Below are 23,867 nucleotides of genomic sequence, written 5' to 3' on the forward strand. Positions count from 1 at the left end.
ATCTTTCAAAGTAGAAATAACCTTTGAGAATTGCTTATAAATGATTCAAAAGTGGCACATGTACTACACTCACTTTCCTACCAGAAAGTGAAACAAATTCATCTCTACATTTTTCTTTGTAACATGTTTTAAATGACAAAAGAGTTGGCATATGAGAAAAGTCACCAAATGAATGGAGGGTTGATGATTAGATGCTGCTGCCCACTTTGAGTTTTCATATGGCCAGGCTCAATCTCAGAACAGCAAGGTAATGTTGATGCAAATTATTTTCATTCCCTTCCTTCCTCCATCTTCTGTGGTTTTGTTGGAATTTTTTTTTGTGTGTGTGTGAGTATGTTGGTATTGAAACTCAGTGTGATTTATTACTGAGCTACATCCCCATTCCCAGTGCTTTTCATCGTTTGACACTAGGATGCTCAGATCCTCTCTAAATTGCTGAGGTAGGCCTAGAACATGTGATCCTCCTGCCTCAGTCTCAAAGATTGCTGGGATTACAGGTACCCACTGCTATACCAGCCTTCTCCCTCCATTTCCTTCCACTCTTTCCTCTTCCCACCTGTCCTATCCATAGCACAGCTGTTCCAGAGCTGTGGGAAATCTTATGAGAAAGCCAAATAAAGTGCACAGAGACAGTGTTGCAGACATATGATTTATTGGGGGAAGCTTACAAGAGACCAGGGACTGCACCAAGAAGAATTCAGTGGTGATAGGCTGACAGGTAGCACCTCCTTTCCTCCCAGTGCTTTGCCAAGCAGCACCTCCATCCCTCATGGGGCTGTCTGTGTCTAGTGGCAGCTGGCTAGACAAGTGGCAAGTACCTTTTCCTCAGTGCCCTCAGTTCCCTACCCATCACCACTCAGGGGGAGGCTTACATCTTAGGCCATAGAAGCAGTGACATCATCGGCATTAGCTTACTTAGTTTGCTTGTATGGCCAACACCCCAAGGAGCAACTGTCCCAGCATCTGTAAAAGAAAGTAGCTTTCAACAGTAACTGTAACTTGCCCTCGTCCTAGTGTGCATAAGAGAAAGCCAGTGTCCTTCAAGACATGTATCTGGATTTTCTGTCCCAGGCCTGATCTCACTGTGTCCTTAACATGGTTATGTCATTGGGAATGAAAAGGGGAAATTTGGGGACAAGGTATTTTATTGTCCCACTAGTTTTTAGGGAAGATGGCATATACTCCACACCCCATGTGCTTGTATGCCCTTACAATCTTATCCCGCCTATCTTACGCAATGTCCCTCAGGCAGCACATTAGGATGCACCATGTAACCAAATGCCACAAGAGCAATTCACAGAGCAGCAGAATGTGATAAGAGCAGGAAGACTGAATACAATACAACATATATCCAGATGCAGGGAAACATTGTAAGCAAGTAGAAACAGGACCAATACCAAGTTTACCAATGGCATTAACATGGGTTCACAGCTTTGTGGAGCCAAAGACACTTAATGCTACTCATCAGAGAAACATGCCAACATTCTGCATTGATGAGGCACAGGTGCCTGCCATGCTGCAGTGAGCATTATTCTACTCTGAAGTCCTGCCTTCCACATTTGCATAGTTTCTTTATTAAGCAATCTTGGTTTGGATTATGGAAGACGGCAACCAGATGCTTGAACACTGACCTGGAACTCATTGTCAATCCTTGCTCGATGAGTAGAAGGCATACCATTTAGGTAAAGCCAGCAGGCCAGCTTAGGTCACTTTGTGCCAAGCATTTGTCACATTGCAACTAGTGGGTGTTGGAGACATGGTGGGAGTGTTCATATGAATTTAAGTTGTTTTCAAGGGCATCACACAATCCCACAGATACTGTTGACTTTGCCATGCTAAGTAGTCAGTGTCTGTGAGGACAGTGGTTAAATTACATTGTTGAACAAGGCTAGAGTCCACTCTTACAGAGGATAGAGAGGTGTGACTGCATTATTTCTTTCTATACATGGAGGAACTTTCCTTCTCATTTTGAACTTTCCTTCTCATTTGTACCAGAGTTGCACCCAGTCACCCCAAGATGTCAAACATGGTATATCCCAGCAAAGGTGTTGTAGTTATAGTTATTAATTTCCACATTAAATGGAAGCCATGTTGTTTGGGTTTCTTTAAAGGAAGGTAAATTTACATTCTAGTCCATAAGGTAGCTGTCCAGCTAGGTGTCCATGGGCTGCAGCTCTTGCTCTCCCTTCAACATTTGCTTCCATTGTGCCAAGGTGGCTGAGAGAAGGTGCCAAAGCATTTGAGTGGAGGAATAGAGAGGGGCAGCTCCCTGCATAACCAGGAATCATTTTATTCTGCATCTCTGTGATATTCCTTGTCTATTATACAAGCAGATGAGTTCTAAAGATAAAATATAACAGGTGTTAAGACATACAAATTGGATTATTCAGCAATACATAAGTAACCTGTTCTTCTGGACTTGATAGTATCAGCCTGTGTCCCATCACCAGGTTTACAATCCCATATTTGTGGTACTAGTGGTCCCTGTGGATTTGGCAAAGAAATGTATGAAAACAGTGAGATTCTTACAGAACATAATGAAATGAGACATTCTCACTCAGAGATGAAATTTCCTGTGTGGTACTTTTTTCTATTTCTATATCGTGGTCTACTCCTTTTGACCTTGAACCTAGGAACCCACACCATCAAGGCCCTTTTGCCATTCCCATGACCAACAGAGTCTACAGGGCCCTGTGGCAGGTCCTGTGTCAGCATCAACAGCAATTGGCCCTGTGTTCCCTTGTGTGCAATGCAGGTGTTCTTTTCAAGCATGCACCTTTGAATCCACATCTCCTCAGGTTCTTGTGTGAATATCAGACAGGCACTGGGGCTTGTGCTACAGTCATATTCATTCATGGATATCCTCAGAGCCATCCTTAGGCACTTGGTTCACCCTGCCAAACATCTTCCATGTTTAGCTGATATTTTGGTGGGCATTCACTCATGAAATTAATTTACTGAAGATGAGTTATAAGGTCAGTGAAGATGCCAATGTAGGTCTGAATTCTCAGCTCCTTACTGAACCATGAAGCCTGTAGAGTCCCTTGTCCATTTCTGTTGGACTAACTCACACAATTTCTATGTCCACAGGAGCAACATAAACAATGCCAAGCAAGTAAATGCTTGTATGTTAGCCTACAGTGAGGCCCTTCAGCAAGTACTTGACTATGGCAGCTCAGTGTGTGTATCCACAAAACTTAGAGCAAACTTTGTTTTTCTTCATAGCAAGGATTGAACTCAGGGGCACTGGACCACTGAGCCACATCCCCACCCATTTTTTGAATTTCATTTAGAGACAGAGTCTCACTGAGTTGCTTAGGGCCTCACTAAGTTGCTGAGGCTGGCTTTGAACTCGTGATCCTCCTGTCTCAGCTTCCTGAGCCACAGGGATTACAGAAGTGCTCCACCACACCTGGCTAAACTTAAAAGTTTTGATAAGGGAAAGGTCTGGGTAAAGTCCACCTGCCACTGTTGGACAGGTTGCCTCCCTTGACTTGCCCTCCCATCATGTGAGGCCAGGTCATAGCTGCCTTTAGCAACAGGCAGAGGAAGCCTCAAACACGTATATATTGTTTGGCTATCAAGTGAGCTCTTTATTCTTTGTTTTCTGGGTGGAGACTTTTTCTTATGACCTGTCTTTCTATAGAGTTCAACAGCCACATCTCTAGCTAGCACATTTCCAGCCATCTAACTTCACTTAGGTTGTCTGCTTCCTGATTACCTGATGGAAGAGCTTGGTTGTGGGCCGCCACATGATACATAGTCAGTTGCAAATGTGGCAGTTAATTCTGCAACTCACTTATATAGCTCTGACCAAGGCACTAAAGAGCTCATTTATTGCCCTGTTTTTTTTGTCATAGGGCCCACTCAAACCCATCAGGCGACCTGAAAACACCCAATTCATAGGGCTATTCTTGGGCTAATATGTCCAAAGTTTGTAGTTACTCTCCAATGCTTTCTACTTTGGAAAAATGGCTTGAGATATTCAAGTTCCCAGTTCCGCCAACCAAGCACTTACCAAATTATACAATGGTTTTAATATTAGTCCTAAGTGTTGAATGGAGTGATGCCAACATCTCAACATTTTGCGACTGGGAGTTGGGAAACCTTGGAATCTATGTACAACATAGGGCCCACCCAGATAACCCACATACACTTGCCAGACAGTCCAGGTATTTGCAACTTGTAGGAGTTGATATCCATCCTCTATCTTGGAACTGTGCCAAAACTGCTTGAGCTGCTATATCTAGGTAAAAAACATACTCACAAGTTAATGCCACATCATTGATATAATCAAACATTTGCACTGGTTTGGATTTGTTCTCAGGTCAGAATTGCCCCCACCATGCCATAACATAGGATCAGGCTACATAAATTCACTTGTGGAAGAACAAAATCCATTGTTCCCTTCACATATGAAAGAAAATTGTCCTTGCTTTTCCTCACTAGACCTGTTGAATTTCCTTAGCCCTCTACTTCTTCCACCTTCTAAGATATATTCTGTATAACCTCACTTCCTCATCTTTTCAGTGGATCCCATACAGCCACAGCATGTGTGGCTTGAGAAACAAGGAGTCCCACTCAAGTGTTCAGAATTGGCCCTAGACCTCCATAACCCTGCCTCGGTGCTGCTTAGAGAAAGGTCCTTCATTTCAGCTGGGAACTGTTCATTATCAGGACCAGTGTAGATTGCTGCGTGAAGGGACTGATTCATCCCTAACTTCCTTAGGAATTTTTAAAGTTCTTCCATGAATTGTCATCACATGGGTGCTATGCATTGTTATAGGCATCTCACAGCCAGGACAATAAAGAGGGCAGGGTCCTCTTTCACAGCTGAATATAAACATTGCTGTAGAGTAGGGTGTGTGATGACTGATGTGATATTATACATTTCATTCCTTTAAAAGAGTACATCTTCAGCACCAGTGTCTCAAATCCATAATACCCATTCTATTACACTTCCCATAGCTTTCTGACTAATTCCCCAAAGCAGAGTGTAATCTCTCATGGAGATACGCATGTGTTGGTGGGGAGGAGGCAGATCCTCAACCACCACTCCCAGTCCTTGGCTAATCTGTCTTTCCCTTTTCAGTCATGATCAATATGCCCTTTGGGACTGATACCTTATTTGACTCATTCAGTCCATTTCCACTTCTTCAGAGGTATGGGGTTCACAAGTATCCCATTTATGGAGGTCCAGTCCTGAACAGGTTGACCAGGCTGTGGAGTCCATGACACTTGGTCAACTTCCATTTTCCTCATCTTAAGGAGACAGAGGTGAGGTTCTAAGAGCAGCAGGAGCAACTGATGCTGTGTGAGGTTCAGAGGAGTGTCACAAAGACAGGCAGGTGGATCAGTAAAGAGCTGCCCCCAAGCAATTGATAACTAGTACCTCCAAAGCTCTGGAGACCCAGGGAGACTCAATTACCACGGAGCCATCACCTGAGTCTCAGAAACAAAATACCTTGCAAGATTGGACCTAGGTGTCTCCCATGAACTTCTCCTCTGTGGGCCCTACCATCCACAGCTAGCACAGCCCTGCTGCAGGTGGGCTGACTCTGGCTCAGCCTGATAAATAGGAACCTATGCTCCCTGAGCCAGGCCCAGTTTGCTCCAAGCTGCCAGAAATGTGAACCAAGGAAGGACTGGACAAACACCATCATCCCAGTTCTACACTCTCCTAGGAGTCAAGAGAGGGGGGACAGAGTGAAAGTCTATCATCTGCCCATCATGGAATTGTCCTCCACCTATAGCTACTAGAAGGAGGCACCCAAAAAGAAAGAGGCCCATGCCAATGACACTCCTGCTGCTGTGGCACAGAGGAGAGCTGCCTCCACCATTTAAGCATCCTCTTGTTTCTAAGAATGAAGACTTAGGCACTCTGCCAAAAACGGTTCTAACTCTGAAGAAGAGCAGGGCCTTAGAGAATGATACAAAGGCCTTGGAGGGTAAAACAGAGAATGCAGTGGCCTTCTCCATCACTCATCTTGACCTATCTTTCCCCCCGCAACCCTAAGTGTCTGTAGAGTCACTGACCCCACCCATTGACACCTCCAAGATCCCAGCTATTCCTGCAACCACAAAATTTGTGAACCAGATGGCTGGGTCCCTCTACCTTTCCCACACCAAATAGTGATGAAGTGGGAATCCCTAGATGTCATCCTCCACCTCCGGCCACTAGCCTAGTCATGATACAGGGGCTCTTGTTAGTGCATATCAACACTCTACTTACTTGGCAAGAACCACAGCACCTCCCACTTCCTACCTCCCCACTCCTCCTATCCTACAGCCTTTTCCTTTCATGTCTGACTCCACAGAATTAAATCCCAAAAACATAAGTGAAGAGATTCTCCTCTTCCTCTCCTCTTTCTTGTACCAGCCCTCTCATTGTCACTTCTACCAGCAACCCCAGTAGTATATCATCCAGCCAATAATCTGGCAAGTTTCTCTCCCACCATTAGAGACAATGTATCTGGGCACTTGGCCCAGCAGCCAACTGTCCAGCTGAGGTTACTACCATGGACACTATTTCCCTTTCTAGAGTTGTGATTTTCAGATCTTCCTTGGGCTATAATGGCAGCTCCTGCTCATTGCCCCAGGTCCAGAGCCCCAGGCAGAACAGGCAGCTGGTAAAGGGAAGAGTCTCTACTGGCCCAACTACATCAAGCTCTCCCTACCCAACCACATCTTTTTGTCTCAGAAAACACTCTTCGGCCCACATCTGAGAACCCTTGTGAGGAACTAAGGAGAGCCTGTCTGCAACACCTTTCTGCTCATTACATTTCCTGTCATGGATTCCCTGTCACATTCACTGGCCTCCTTCCTAGGAGGCAGAACCTCTGTACCATCATCTCCAAGCCTGCCATCACTGTTCCACTGAGCTACATTCTCATCCCTTTCTTTTTCTTTTCTTCTCTTTCTTTTTTCTTTTACTTTCTTTTTTTGGAGACAGAGTCTTACTATGTTGCACAGAATAGCCTGGAATTTACAATCCTCCTGAGAAGATAGGATGACAGGCATGTACCACCATACATGAATAAGAAAATAAATTTTTGAATCTTAAAGTTAACATGTTAAAAAAATTCTGCTTTTTTTGTTTTGAATATTTGTTGGAAAAAAATGTTAGACCATAATATTTTAAATTTCAGATTATATATTTATTGTCATTTCTTCTTTTTATCTGGAGGCTGTGATTTTTAATACATATTTTTAGTTGTAGATGAACACAATGCCTTTATTTTATTTATTTATTTTAGGTGAGGATGGAACCCAGTGCCTCACATATATGAGGCAAGCACTCTACCACTGAGCCACAACCCTCCCCAAATTTATTGTAATTTCTAATATTTTTAATTCCCATTGTTCCTTTAAATTTATGAATTCTGTGATTTTTCAGTTTTTAACATTTCTTGACTCTTCTCAATCTTCTCATTTCTAATTTATATACTTATTACTTTTATTCTTTCCTTTTGTGTGTGTGTTGGATGTTTGCTTTCCAAAACTTTGAAATTGATACTTCTGGTTAATAAAGCAGAATTATGATAAAGCCTCTCAACACAAAAAGTCACTGTATGTATCTTAATCTTAGTATCACCATTTGTAAAATCCTCTCTATTCAACTATTGTGAGGATTAACTGAGATATATAAAAAACAGAGTAAGCTTTCAGTCAACAGTAGCTATCATCATCTTTATTATTTTAAATATTTAAGTAAGCCAGGTGCAGTGGCACACACCTGTAATTCCAGGGATTTGGAAGGTTTAGGACAGAGGATTCCAAGTTTGAGGACAGCCTCAGCACCTTAGCAAGGTCCTTAATGATTTAGCAAGATCCTCAAAATAAAAAATGAAAAGGCCTGAAGATGTAGCCCAGTGGTAAAGCAAACCTGAGTTCAATCCCCAGTAAGCCCCTGAAAAAAAATCAGAATAATGTTTTTTAAGAATTGCTTTGGGCTGGCCTAAAGATTTTTCAATGAAATACTTGTATTATATCCCTTATTTCCTTAGTTTGTCTTTTATTGTGCAAAGGAATGTGGCATATATAATCCCTCCTTTTGCTATCTATTTCATCTCATTTGACCTCACACATAATCAATGTTACTGTGAAATAAATACAGATATTGTTGGAGTTATCTATTTTCTTCTATTTAATTCCTGTGGTAAGTGTCACTTGTTTATTGCCAATAAGTCACTTAGATAAAAAGGCCTTATTCTACTTCAATTTACATACACTAAGTCATGAAATGTTCACAAGGAAAAATAAGTAAGTTTCAATTTACCCTCAGGTTTGCAAGTAAAGAAAGTGAGGCACAGAGAAGGTATCTGCCATACTCAAATTCACACACATATAATGTGACAGAGGCCAGGCATGGTGGTGCACACCTGTAAACCAGCAACTTGGGAGGCTGAGGCAGGAGGATCACATATTCAAGGCTAGCCATAGCAATTCAGCAAGGCCCTAAGCAATTTAGTCAGATGAGACCCTGTCTCAAAATATAAAATAAGGGCTAGGGATGTATCCCAGTGGCAAAGCATCCTTGGGTTCAAAGCACAGTACCTAATAATAATAATAAGGACTACAATGACAATGACAATGATAATAATAAATGAATAAATAAAATAAATATCCATTGACAACTAAAAAATACTTTTTAAAGAAACCCAATCAGCTTGCTCTATCACAGTCTGATAAATGTATCTTGTCATTTGTCTCTATAACTTTGTTTCACAGTTTCTACAATTATTTTCTATTTGCTTTTGCATAAATTGGGAGACATTTTATCTAGGCTATCCATATTTTAGTATTAATATTTCTTTATCACTTATGTAAATGCTAAAGCTTTGACTTCCTTCCTTCCTTCCCTCCTTCCCTCCTTCATTCCTTTCCTCCTTCCTTCCTTCCATCCTTCCTTCCTTCCTTTCTTTCTAACTGGGGATTGCACCCAGGGCTTTGTGCTCCTAAGGAAGGCTCTTTACCATTGAGCTATATCCCAGCCCTCTTTTCAAGAAAAAAAAGTTTGCTGACTGTTGCAGCCCATGAAAAACACATGGCACAGCCACAGAGAGGTGACCTCACATGAGACTTCGATGTTGTTGGGATGCACAGCAAGTGGGAAATGGGGTGAGGTGAAGGTGTAGGAAAGGCAGGACCTGTTTATGGAAAGCCCAGTAGGTGTTTTCAGAAGTGGAGGGGCATGGAGAAGGAGGGTCAGAAAATGATTCACAAACAGTTCTGGTGGGAGAGTGCATTAGTCAGCTTTCCATTGCTGTGTCCAAAATACTTGACAAGAATAACTTAGAGAAGAAGTGTGTTTCGGGCTCATGGTTTCAGAAGTGTCAGTCCATGGTCAGCTGACTCCATAGCTGTGGACCCGAGGTGAGGTAGAACATGGTGGACGTGGGTGGCAGAGGGAAGGTACAGTTGGGAAGCCAAGGAGCAGGGAGATGCCAGGAACAAGATGTAGGGCATGCCTCCAGGGACCTACTTCCTCTGCCTACAGTTACTTTCCATTTTACTCCAATATCTACCTCATCAAAAAGTATGATTTCCTTTCTGTTTTCAATGTATTCTTTATAAGTACAATATCATGTTTTGGTTTTTAACACTTTATTTATCAATATTTGTTTATGTAGGGTTAACATATTATGTATGTTTCACTGTCTCTTTCCAAAAGTGACTTTAAATCATCCACACGATTTTCAATACAATCTGAGAGTCTTTTTTTTTCCAGTCAATGCTGTGGATTGAACCCCGTGCCTTGTGCATGTTAGGCTCTACCACTGAGCTACACCCCCAACCCTTGAAAGTCTTATTTTTATAGAAGTTAGTACATTTGCATTTGTTATAATTATTCTAGTTTTAATTCTCCCAAATTTCCTCCTCTGCTTTTATTCTTTTTCCATTTATATGTTTTCTATTTTGTATATTTTTCTTTCTTTAGAAATATTTTAAATATACAGCAACCTTATGTATATTTATCACACTTATAGCATGTCTACTTACAAAATGTTATTTATTCTAGTTTATGCTTGAAAATAATAATCAGTCAAAAATAATAGATAACCACTTTGAATTCCCTCAATGCAATAAAAGCACAGAATTTCTATATTCCTCTTCTACTCCCTCTTTTCCATTCTTCTACCTCCAGATCCCTTAAGAAGAAATATTGTTTAGTATCCTTAAAAGCAATTTTCAATGTCTTTTTGTCAGTTACATCTTAATTCAGTCCATTATAATAGTTGTTCATTGCTAACAATACAATATCAAACTTTCTTTAGATCTTGTTATCTAGTCAAAAGAACTTGGCAATATAATTGTTTCTTGATGTCTTAAATCTGTCCATCACCAGGCATGTTGGCACATGTCTGTAATCTCAGTGACTCAGGAGGCCAAGGCAGGAATATCACAAATTCAAAGCCAGTCTCAGCAACTTAGTGAGGCCCTAAACAACTTACCAAGATTTTGTCTCAAAATAGAAAATTAAAAAAAAAATTACTGAGGATGTGTCTCAGTGGCTAAGCACCCCTGTACCAAAAGATAAATAAAAAAATAAAAAATAAAAAGACCTGTTAAGCTGTAAAAATTGATCTACATATTTTTTCTATGTTTATAGATCTATAAAAGTCTTTCTACTTTAAAGAAAGAGAGATAAAGAAAAGGGTATAGAAAATTCTCAACTAGGTAATTGGTCTCTAAGGCAAGCCTTCACCTTTAAATATCTTAAAAATATGTGTCTATCATTCCCAGGTTTTTATTATCTGTGCTACTAAATATGAAGTTATAATAATTTGAATTCTTTTGAATACACATCTTTCCTTTGATCTATATTTTTTTAAAGATAACCAAATTATTAGCTGGGCATGGTAGCACACACCTGTAATCTCAGCAGTTTTGTAGGTGAGGCAGGAAGATCTTGAGTTCACAGCCAGCCTCAGTTAAAGCAAGGTAATAAGCAACTCAGTGAGACCCTGTCTCTAAATAAATTACAAAATAGGGCTGGGGTTTCGGCTCAATGGTCAAGCACCCCTGAGTTCAATCCCGAGTACCCCCTCCCCCCAAAAAAAAGATTTCCAAATTTAAAACAGTTTAAGTACAGATATCATTCTCTGGTTGCTTAATCTTTAAAGGGTCATAAGTTTCTTTTTCAATTGCAGGACATTCTCTTACTATAATAATTAACTCTGTCCTACTCCTTTACACATTTTCCTTAGACACAATGATCTCTAAGCCCTTTTAATAAATTACTAATTTGTGTGTGTGTGTGCAGTACTGGGGATCAAATCCAGGGCCTCACACATACCAGGCACGTTGCTCTACCACTGAGCTATATCCCAGCCCTTCTGTTTTTTAGGTTCTTTAATCTGTCACCTGACTTAATGTTTTGTATCAGTAAGACTGATGTTTTTGTTTTGTTTTGTTTTCTTTACAGGAATTGCATCCAGGGGCACTTAGCCACTTTGCAACATCCTCAGCCCTTTTTATTTTTCATTTATAGACAAAGTCTCATTAAATTGCTTATGGCCTTGCTAAATTGCTGAAGCTGGCTTCGTACTTGCAATCCTCCTGCCTGAGCCTCTCCTGTCACTTCGAATACAGGCATGCACCAACATGCCTGGCTACTTTTTATTCTAATAATGCTCTTACTTGTCCTACATCTCATATGTTGACAGTACAGTCCCACCAACCCACAACCAACAACTTGTTTTCTCTGATTTTTTTTAGTTGTCAATGAACCTCTATTATATTTATTTATATATGGTGCTGAGGATCCAACCCAGTGCCTCACACATACTAGGCAAGTGCTCTACCACTTAGCTACAACCCAGCCCAACTTTAGACTTTTTTTTTTTTTTTTTTTTTTTTTTTTTTAGATGCTGATATATTTATTGACATAGAAGCTCACAACATATATTGTTTGGTGAAAAAATACAGCATATAGAACAGCACTTATATTTGGTCACTTTTATCTATACATATATCTATCTGGGTTCATAGGTACAGGAAAATATCCAGAAAGACATTCACCACAAGGGCTGACAATGGTTAAATAAGGGTGGTGAGTTCAAGGGTAACATACTTTACTTTTTGAACTTTTATCATTTAAAGATTTAGCAATGAATCATACAACTTTCACAAAGAGCATAAAGCCATCAAAGAAATGGGCACACACAGAAAATAGACTCTTAGGCAGTGGGAAAAGGAAGCAAGCCTAAAGGTCAGGACATCCCCTTCCACTATACTGGTAATATGAGACCCCTTCTCCGTGACAAAAGAAAGCCGCTTTGTAGATTAACTCATGCAATTAGAACTCCCCCTTTCCTAATTTTCCCATCACCAAACTCTGAATATGGGAACTTTAGACTTTTAAAATCTTTTAGAAGAAATTTTGCCCATTCTCTGAATTATGTTTCTTGTCACTATAATTTCAGCTTTTTTTAGGTTCCTTTTAGGCTCTTTATAGGCTGATAAACTTTTTTCTCCCAGTGCTAGGGATAGGACCCCGGGCCCTACCCATGCTAGGCAAGTACTCTACCACTGCATCACAACACAGCTCTTGGCTAATAAATTTTGTCTTGAGCTACTTTTGTTTTTAACTATTCCAGGTTTTTTTTTCATATATTTTTCAAATACAGGGGTATTGTGTACTGTGTTCCATCATCTTTTCAGTTGATGCCTGTACTGACGATTTTGGTTCTGGAAAGCTGTTTACAGTCGGGCATGGTGGTGTATACCTGAATCCTAGTTACCAGGGAAGCTGAGGAGGATCACAAGTTCAAGGCCAGCCTAGAAAACTTAGGAAAACCCTCTCTCAAAATAAAATTTAAAAAGAACTAGGGATGTGGCTTAGTCGTAGACTAGGACCTACTATATATGAGGTCCTGGGTTCAATCCCAGTATCACACACACAAAAATAAATAAATAAGTACACACCTACATACATAAATCTTTATTTTCAGAGTGGCAGATACCTGCAATAATGCTCTTTCCCTCAACTTGCACCTTCCTACTGTTCTCACTATGCTTGTCCTCAGAGATGACTCTCCCTTGATTACATTTCTTCTAACTTCTTATTATAACCTGTCTGTTTCCTTACCTATAAAAACTGAAAGTAACTTGTAAAGGGCCTTAGATGTGAGGGCATTAAGGATCATACTAAATAAGCACCAAGGAAAACAAAACTATGAGATTGAACACAATACATACACCGTAACAGCGTTTCGATTTCCAGTAAACAGTCAAGTTTGTTCCCAACAGTAGCAAAGCCTGATCCATCTTCAGCTCCACATGCCTTTTTTAATCTAAATATAAATCTGGTAACAATAAAAAGAAAAGTTAAAATAAATCTGGAAGATGTGCTAGAGACCAATTAAGTACAGCAGTAAGTGCTTCTGCACTCTAGAGTTTTGGGAGTCTATAAAACTTTGCTTTCAGTATACATGAAAGTATTTGTGCATGGAAGCTTGACTTGATCCATTCCTCACACAGCATATTAGGGCCAGCTATTACTTCCCCCTATCAGCCTTTTCTGCAATGGAGATGATTCTGATCTGAAAGTTTTATTGTAAGGAATGGAAAATGTGTAAGGCATTGATGATAAGGGTTGGCAGGTCCCAGGCTCACCATAAATGGTAGTTCCTATCACTGTTTCTGCAATCTCCTTGGGAAAAACTGTCCTCTTTAACACATGAAAGAACAAATAACCCTAATTATTGTTGACAGGAATAAAAGTAGAGGCAGTAAAAAGGACAATCTCTAGAATTTGGAGTAAAATTTAAAAAGTAGCAAGTCAGAACACTATAACTCTTGGGGATGTATGAAAGTGACTTTCCCCTTTTAGTGATCTGTCTTCAATGAGACCTCTTTCTTCAAACATGAGTGTTAGAATTAAGTAAATACAGGGGTCATGTTGACTATTTATGAATCTAAAAACTATGTTCTTTGAATTTTGTGCAAAGTAAGTAGATTTTCAATGATAGTATAAAAATACAGAGAATACAGCCATATATTGCACCCAAATTCAGCTTATGTAAAAATGTGACCAACTATTGTGGGTTAACATTAATTTATACTTCTTGCCTTTTAGTAGTCCCTGAAATAGCCATGTCATTCTGCCAGTATTTTTCTGAATCACTAGTGAATAGCAAAAACAAATATACCAATTGTGACTTATCAGAGATCTCCCTGCTGAAACAGCTAGAACAAGTAGATACACTTAGAATAGGACATGGATAACAAAAAACACTTACAGGCTCATTAATAAGAAGGCAATTAGGTCTTCTGGGAAAATTCATTTTCTAAAAGAATGGTAAAGAAAGCTATTAAATGCAAGCAAAATTGTGTTTTGATATGAATAGTGTCTATTACATCATAATTTTTCTCTTGAGAAAACTGACAAGAATTCCTATACTTAAATACGAGCATAAAAGATAATAAAAATAATGCTATGATATTTAATGCATTCTACCTACTAGCTCTTTCATTAAATTTGACTCTCCTATAAATCAACTCCTTATTAAAAAGGCCTTAGATTATACTTGGAAGAAAAAAAGTATTATAAATCAAAAGACTTAACAATGTCAAAAGGCAATGCTTTTTCCTGTACCAACATAACATTATGCTAAGTAAAAATGATTTGCATATAGCTCATTTGGTTCCTTAGATAGTATGTTACTCTAAACATTCTTATACAAAAAACTCATAACCCAAACTACTTAGACTTATTATTCTTTTCTTATGAAAATATTTACTTCATATTGTCTGAGGTTTCTTTAAAAAAGCCTATCTGATATTGTTCTGATGTGTCTGAAATGTGAAATTATAATAAAGTAAACATTGATGAGACCTATAAATACAGGGAAATTTGTTTCATGTCATAATTTATCTTTCACAACAGTCTTACAGTTCTACAACAAAGTGCATGTGGCCATCTTTTTAAGCTCACATTGTCCTAGAGCAGTGATTCTCAAAATTAAATGTTCAACCCAGGGCCTTGTGCATGCAAGGCAAGTACTCTACCAACTGAGCTATATCCCCAGCCCAAAACATAATTTCTTTTAAAAAAAAATTCTTTAACTTGTTGATAAAAAAATTAAATTAAATATTCAAAAACATCACCCGAGGATTTTTACTAAAACAAAAATTCTGACCAGTAGGTCTGGCATTGGTTCTGATCACAAATCATCACAAGTTCCCTGGTGCTGCTACTGCAGTTGGTCCATGACCAAATTCCAAGTAGCAAAACCCTAGGGCACTTTGCAGCGCAGGAACCCAATGGCCATAATGCAGTCAGCCAACATTCCCTGGATGATAGTAGGGACCATAGAAAGGCTTCTTCTCTTCTTTTGAATTTGCTGAATGACCCAAGGCAAATCACTACAGGAAGCTGTGAGAAGAACACCACCTAAGAAGCTGCTGGGTCACTCACTGTCCAGCTAGGATTAGGAGGATTTCTGTGGCTGATCAGCTGCTGCCTTGAACAGGGTTTGGGGAATCAGCCTGAACTACTGCTTAAGGAATAGAATTAATTTGGAAGGTTTTATATAAATAGATCCCAATCTGAAAGAAGATTGATTGTTCTCTCATTAAAACGCAGAGGATAGGCCTGGGGTTGTGGCTCAGTGGTAGAGCACTCGCCTAGCATGAATGAGGCACTGGATTCAATCTTCAGGACCATATAAAAATACATAAATGAAAAATAAACATATTGTGTCCATTTACAACTAAAATTTTTTTAAAAAAAGCAGAATATAGACTGTGGTAGGGAAGGATGACTATATAGATTCTATACAGTTTATTTTCCATTTCAGTTTCTCCAACTATAGAAAAATAATGAGCTATTTTTCATAGTATTCCCAATAATATAAGAACAAAGTTTGAATCCTATCCCTCAATGCCTGTAACTTCTTTCAAACCTAGAACTTGCGACTATGAAATACTATCACTGTTAAAAATACAATCAATTTTCAGTTTTCTCAACAAAATAAATGTAAGCAATAACTATATGCTGTATCATTGGGTTTATTTCCAAATTTCTCTTATTAAAATTGCTAGAATGACACCTGAATAATTGACTCAGCACTGCCCACATCATTTTTATTAACAGAACTCAACAATTCAAGCAGAAACACAAAAAATTTCTTTAGGATGACATAATTTGCTCCTAAAACAACTGTATGTGGCAAAATAAGCCACTTGGAATTTTTATGGATTATCAACACACAAAGAAGAGCACCAAAAAGTTCAACCAGAGTGAAGTGGAGAAGTGCCAATGTTCCACCACAGAATCAATGCAAGCCTCACATTCCAGGCCTGGTCTCAACAATCTGGAAAACTTCAAAGAACCAAGTTTTTAATTATGTAAATTCAGTTTTTATTACCAAAATATTAACTGCAAATCAAAAGAATTGCTGCAAGAATCTAAGAGGAAAATAAACACACATCTGAAAGCAAAGTCTTCACAGAACTTACAAGACTTTTTAGTGCACCTACACTGCTTAAGAATGTTTTCATAAAACACGTTGGCACTAAAATGAAGTATCATTTTAACATATACCTCAGAATTCACTGTAAATATTAAAAAAAGTTTAAAGAAGTTTTCCAAAATGTAGTTTTATGTAACTTATTTCATTTAATGTAATTTATTTCACTTATTTCAAAAATAATCAGCCAATGTAGTACTCTAGTTTTCCACTCCCATTTAAAAAAATGAAACATAAAGTCTCTCTTTCATTTACAAACAGGTAAGCATAACAAATAAACATTCTATGACATTAAAATATTATTTCATAGATGTGGAATTTGCTTTTAACTTCAGCTGAAATAAAAAGTAGCCTGTCTGATGTATTATTCACTTTGTTATCAAATACCATTTAAAGATATATCATAAATTGATATGTCTTGTACTATTTTTCAGTAACTATGGCAAACAGCATGAATTCTGATGAAAAAACAAGTCCGTTTCAAAAGCAATTACAACCTTGTTAGGTAGAGAAACATCATTTGATAAGAGAACACAGACCAAATACATATGATCAAAGGGGAGAGTCTGAAAGGAATACACAGAGGAAATTTTTACATTGACAGAATAAGAAATAAATCTGTTTTGACAAAGGCAAAAGCTGATCCCAATACACAAGTCAAAAATAGGACTTTTTTCCCTCTTAACAAAAATTAAGAGATCAAAAATACACATATACACACACATTCCCTGTGCTCTTTCTTTTGTCTGTAAGGATAATCTGTAAAATCCCTTGATGTTTCCTGTTTTCAACCTTCCAACATTCCTCTTCCTGACCTTCATGAAGAGCGAAGAAGAGAAATGGGAACAGCACAGATCCAAATTTAGTGTGATTCACTCTCTTTAATAACACCTGGAGTAAACTAGTACAATGCATTTCAAAAATATTAGTAGGAACCAACACACTTCCTCTATATTAAATTATGCTGCATGACTACATATTTAAGACTATAAAATATGTAATTGACCATCACTGCTGAACATATGAATTGGGTGGGAGAATTGGTATTCGCTTTGGGTAGTTTACAGTCCTATTGCCAATTTTTAAGATATATCTGGCTCCAAAAGAAAACACAAAAGTTGTAAGTTTGTATAGATGTATGTGGAACTTTTTGTTGCTAGAGGAGTAGGAGGAAGTGTGGGAGAGGGGTGGAGTAGCAGAGGGGTTGACTTATTTTTCAAATTCACAAAGAGAAGAGCTGTCAACTGCACACATGCCAATGCCCAAAGAGCAGCCCAACCTGCCTCTTTCCATCTGGGGAGGCCAGACACAAATGACATCTCACAATCTAGGAAAATCAGCAGTCAGATATAAGGGAACTAGGGAGAGGAAAACCAGTCCCAGAAATGTGCAGTTACATATCATTACAAGTGATTAGAACTTGGAGTTTGAAGGCATGGAGGCACCAAGGATGCTGGCCAATCAAAACCAGAAAAGTAAAAGGCAAACCTTAAAACAAACAAGCTACAGTGACTCTCCCTAATAGGAAATAATCATAAGAGCAATTAATTTTGTGTCAGAGATAACAAGGAGTCAGGAACAAGGGAAGTGGCACTGCTTAAATGAGTTGCAAGGTCCTCAGGGATCAGCATTGGGACGAGCCAGGAACTGGCATCTAAGGCTGATCTTGAGCTGCATTTCCAGACTTGCATCACACTAAAGAGACAATAGTCCCTCTCTAGGTCATTGAGAAGACTGCATCTAAAAGCTGCATTTTATTCTCCACACAAAGATGAAAAAGCTGGATAAACAGTTGAACTAAAGGCCAAAGAAGTGATTTAATTTTTTTCCATAGTTATAATATGAGGAAAATTTGCCATGACCCTTCTACAGGCTTAACTCATATACAGATCTATATGTATATAGTATTGGCAAATCCTGTGAGAATTGCATTTGTTAGGACTGTACATTCTGTGCATAAAATTTAACTTAAAGTCAAATGTTATGTTTTGCCACTAAAGAAAATCCAGTCATATTAGCTAAATCACTTAGAACTGAAGGTCTAAGAATCTGGTTGTTCATTTGAGAAATCTAACCTGCAGGTATTAGAAAAGCACATCTGCATTTTGTGCTGGAGGAAGTTTAATATTTACTTGTTCATGAAAGGATTAATAACACTTTTAAAAAGTTTCTTTACAAAACAGTGTCCATCAGCTGTTGGGGCATTAAGTTACAACTCTTGAATACATGTGAGTTTAATCATATAACTGGTAGAATTCAAACTTTCAATTAACAAACTACATGCCCATTCAAGTTAGGCTCTCCGTGGAGCGACAAACAGTGTGCACAAATCAATGTTCTCTCCAACTTGCCTGCATATAATGAGTCACATATAATGAGTCACATCAAGCATGGTTCCAAACATGGCATTGAATAATGATGCATGCAGTAACCCTTAGTCCAAAGAGAATTTAATTAAACCACCGGATCACTTATTGCATAGAGATGTTGCCCTCTATGCCCATCGAATATATACATGGCTTTCCTTCTGCATGCTATCATTTCAGAACCGCTGCCTGGGTGGACAGTACATGCTGCCACTTGATCAGACTCAGGTTGTGGTCTTACTCCTTTTCTACTGGGGGGAAGGACGGAAAGTAAATAAATGATGGCTCTGGAAAACAATGTGAATTTATTTCCAGGAAACCGGGTAGCCACAACAATGAGAGAAATTGTCAAGGACAAAATAAGTTCTTTCTCTGTATCCTTTAGGCTCAGCCAGGAGCATGGCTGTCACTTTTCCCTTCTTCACCATCAGCTCTTGGCCACTGCTGCGTTTCCATCTGCACCTGGAACCAAGGCAGCAGATGCACCCACCAGCCAAACTGAGCTGAGTGGGTTAGCCAGAAAACTTGTCATAATCAGTGGGAGGCAGAGAAGTGCCCTGGAGCCCACTCCCCAGCGTCCACCTGGTGAAATTCCAGGGCCGCCACCCCCCTGAGGAGAGAAGGATAGAAGCAACCAACCAATAGAAAGAATAACAAAACTGGCAGAGAACAGAGGACGGGTCCAGGAAAACAGAGGTCAAGGACTCATTTGAATGACTTTCCTTAGAACCCAAAGGGCTAATATGAAAGACCACTCTCATCCCTCTTTTAGGTTCCCAAGTGAAGAGTAGTTGTTTAGAGCCACCATCAAACAGGCTGGCTCTGAGAGGTGCAGAGCCAGCTTCTCCTTGGCTTTGCAGAAGAGCAGGCTCCCACTGATGGCTCAGGATCCTGGGACTAGGCGCCCAGGCCTGGCTGCACAGGACAATTCTGCAGAGATCCTTAGAATCAAAACATCTTAAAAGACTCTGCCAACAAGCACATATTCCAAGCAGTGCCCGAACCCACAGGACCAACCCAGGAGCAATGCAGCACTGGGAGAGGAGAATGGGGACTAGGGGAGAGATGGGGAAGTAGTTGGACAAGAGTCAGGACAAAAAGCACCTGACAAAGGGCGCCAAGCATTTCTGACAATGGCTTCCCTGAGAATTTTTGGAACACTCTGGTGGCAGACAGCAACAAGCCAGCACCGCGAGCAACAGAGCAGTTGTCCCCAGAAACCTAACTATTCTTTCTTTCTCTCTTCCCCACTAACCTAGTGCAGCCTGCACTGGACACCAAGGCCACTAGTTCCCCCAGAAAAGCAACGTCTCCATACACTACAGCACAGTCGTGCCAACCTGCTCCCTGAGAGAGCCTCAGGGAAGAACACTGGGTCGCAAAGACCAAAGTCATCTCTGCCACGTGCAGCCCAGCTCAGTGTCCCGCGTCCCATGTGGCACAAAATCCAGGTCATCTCTTCTACTCTGTGACCACCTCACCTCAGAGGGCCACGAAAATTTCCCCCAAATCCTTGCTCCCTGCCCAGACAAGGAACCAGCTCCACATTGCACAATCCCGGGGCTGGGGTCATTCGTCGGGGCGCCAGACGCCCAACCCACCCGCAAGCCACCAGCGACACTCAGCTGCAGAGAACTGGCCTTGGTCTGGCCCCAGAAGTGGCCAAAAGGAGAAGAGCAAGAGCGCCACAAAAGCAGGCAGTGCCACCGCCGCCAAATCCCTGTGGAGTTTAGGAGACTTTTCTAGCAGCTTTGCAAAGAGCTGCAGGGGGGTGGCTGTGGAATCCACCAGGGAGTAGCAAACTGGGCCTCCCAGGCTTAGGGCGGAGCCTCCACAGCTGCCCGCCAACCCTCTTTCCTCTTCACAGAAACCAAACTACCTCGGGGCCCAAAGGGTCTTCTGTGCCACTGGCTGGCCACAGCCACAGCACTGCTCACTTAGCAGAGGCTGCTTCTTAGTTGTGAGTTACTTTGCCTCGAGCGACGTCACCCTGTGGACTCAGAAGGCTTCCAAGAAAGGCGGGCCCGGGCTCGGGCTTGGTCTCCCGCTCTGGCTCCGGCTCCGGCTCCGGGTCTTGTTGGGGCTAAGGCTCGGGATCAAACTCCGGTTGGGGCTTGGGCTCGGCTCCTGTTGGGGCTCGGGCTGGGGCTCGGGCTCGGGCTCGGGCTCGGCTCGGGCTCGGGCTCGGGCTCAGGCTCGGGCTCGGCTCGGGCTCGGGCTCAGGCTCCTGCTCTGGCTCCCGTTGGGGCTCGGCTCGGGCTCAAATGCCGGTTGGGGCTTGGGCTCTGGCTCAGGCTGGGGTTTGGACTCCAGCTTGATCTGGAGCTCCTGCTCCTGCTCCGCTGGGGCTCGGCCTCGGGCTTGGGCTCTGCACCGCCGCCTTCTGAAGGAAAGAGGCACAACAGCATTGGCTGGGTGCTCAGTGCCCAGCGCCACTTGCTGCCTGTGTTGGCCGCCTAAGCCTCACCATCCGCAGCTGCTCAGAGGTAGCAAGCAAGAAAGAAGATGCGGCACAGCTCACTACCCTGCTCCAGAAGATGGAGTTTGAGAGGAGAGTTTGCCAACAGTGTGGCCGGACTACAAAGGCTGAGCACAGGAGACACACCACAGCCGCTAGAGGAGAGGTGTCTGGGGGATATGTCCCCAAGGCGGAGGTCCCACCAGAGCATTTGCACATGGGGATTACATTATTATTCCTAGGAAGAAAGGGGGCTGTAGACGCAACCCCTAAGGCAATATCGATCTACAGGGAAATTTAGTTCCTTATTTATCCAATAAGGAGTAAGACATTCCACCCCCATAGAAAACTTTTTCCTTTTTCGAATAATAAATAAAACTTGGATCAGAATAAATGTTCGGTAACTTTCCAGGGTGAACGGCTGGCGTGTCTCCTTTCTAGTTTACTTGTCATTGGCCAAATATTTGAATTTACTTTCTGCTTCACTGACTTCCCTGCTTGTTCTGAGACCTTCTGGCCTTTTCCCACTTCTCTATCACCTAAGAATTGCATCAGGACTCGGTGTATTCTTTCCTTTCGTACGGGTCTAATGGAGTAGAAAAGATTTTTTTGATTTTTAAAAATATATTGTAGCTATTTAAGATGTAAGTATTTAAGAAAGCGATTTTAGCCCAACAATGAAAACAGCGTTGTATGGACCGATCTGTAGGAAAGTAAAGCTACAACAGTGAAGTATTTTACTCCTTTGGCAGCTTGGAATAATTTTGCCATATACCACCCTGACTTGCTTCTGTGGTAAGAACGTATGGTACATACTTTTATATGTAGCAGATGGAAAAAATAGGTGTGATCACAATGGAATCATTAAAACTTACTCAGAATTTTTGTGTCATATGTAATTTCTAACAATAGTTTGTTGATTGACATATATCAGACATCTTAAGGTATGCATCCTTGTTGAGTTAGCCTTTTTAAATCAAGACAATGTGAATTTCAATATATACCATTCATAGGACTTACCTAGCCACATATTTCTTTAATCAAATATATGCTGTTAATGACAAGGCTTAGAACAAAGCCTAGAAATATAAATGAAAATAAATACCAGGTGTATATACAGACATGTTGCTTACATGTATATTATACATACATGTAAGGAAGAATGGACTTCTTTAAAAATCTGATCACAAGTTTGATTAAACAGCATGTTGAGTTGTGTGGCTTGATCTTTCAGCACACCTATCAGACCACTATCAGTTCAATTCAGCATAGTTAAGTTTATCTTAGGGTACAATGTAGATGTTTTAACACATATAACTTTGAGCACACTGTCACCATTCCCATATCTTGAATTTAGAAACTTTCCTAGGTTACAGGTAACCAAAAACTGAAAGGCATATATTTTCTTTTTAGAGACTTAGCAGACCTTTGTACCATTTAGCAACAATTTGCCACTGTAAGAACAAACAAAACCCTTCTATCTGTGTACTAATTCATTTGTACCTCTATACTTGCAAGAAAGATGAAATTTACTGCTATGTCATTTGTTTGTTTAAAAACACAAACAGCTTCTTTAAAGATGAACATGATGCGAACTTATACCACATTCATTTTGTGTCCTCTTCCTTATAGCACTTAACAAGGTGCTGAGAGTTGGTCTGAAAAATGACCCCAAACTTCATGACCATACAGTTAGGAAAACCTAGGGGTTGGTGGCAATGATAGTCTGGAGAGAAACCAATTCCTCCTAAGGAAACACATGCACAATCAAACTTCATTTTAGTAAAACGACATCCTGCACACCAAAACCAAGTAATTCTGGATGGATTTCAGAGAGTTAAAAAAATGAAGGGAAAATAGAAGTATAACATAAAATTGAATAGTTTTTCAATTTCTGCTTGGGATCCGGTTCTCACTGTCAGATCACACTGTGCTCTAGCTGGGGATCATGAATATATCACATGAAGTGAGAGATGTAGAAACACATCTCCAGTTACTTGTCTTGTTGTGACACATTTCCTTAGTCTTTTATGGGGAAAAATTACACATTTCCTTTAAATATTGCTCCTAATGAATGCTGTGCTAGGGCTGTTCTGCCACAGCCAATAAAGACCTGGGCTTTGTTCAGAGGGATCCAGATTTTTAGAAAAAGGCTAAGCAGCAGAGAGAGAGATACATATCAAATTAGTTGTCAGAATAGGATTAAATGTTGAGCAATCACTTTGGGTTCTGTGATTTGGTATCTGTGCTGCCTCTCCACCTGGTGGTCTTTAACTGATAAGCTGGCTTTTGACATTGGCCTGCATGAGAACACCACAGGTGAAGACTTGGGGATAGTAGAGAGCCTGGCTGGGGTTGGGTTAGATGATTGTGTGAAACACCATGGAAGATGCATTAGACCAATGGCTGGTGGGTAGAATCAGGAAAAAGTGCTTTCTTCTTGACATATTGATAGAGGAAGGAAGTCTGAATTTTTCCTAATGGCAATCCCCAGGTAATTAGTTGGATATTCAAACTAGGTTTCAAACTCTACTCTTTCATGAGTTTGGAGGGGAAAACTAGTAC

At 40.4% G+C, this 23,867-nt stretch overlaps 1 long non-coding RNA gene across 2 annotated transcripts; it reads right to left on the reverse strand.

The window, feature by feature from the left end:
* Positions 1 to 635: 635 nt before the first annotated feature.
* Positions 636 to 21,203, reverse strand: LOC144372466 (uncharacterized). Of its 2 annotated transcripts, XR_013432470.1 has the most exons (6): positions 20,724 to 21,203; positions 14,247 to 14,294; positions 13,204 to 13,310; positions 5,124 to 5,310; positions 4,155 to 4,246; positions 636 to 2,340 (listed from the first exon to the last, which is right to left on the reverse strand). It is a non-coding gene; the product is annotated as an uncharacterized LOC144372466 (long non-coding RNA). The 2 variants fall into 2 exon arrangements; XR_013432469.1 differs by having other exon boundaries at positions 636 to 4,246.
* Positions 21,204 to 23,867: the final 2,664 nt, after the last annotated feature.

Source organism: Ictidomys tridecemlineatus, unplaced genomic scaffold (genome assembly GCF_052094955.1).
Source record: "Ictidomys tridecemlineatus isolate mIctTri1 unplaced genomic scaffold, mIctTri1.hap1 Scaffold_108, whole genome shotgun sequence".
In the NCBI taxonomy this organism is placed as follows: domain Eukaryota; kingdom Metazoa; phylum Chordata; class Mammalia; order Rodentia; family Sciuridae; genus Ictidomys; species Ictidomys tridecemlineatus.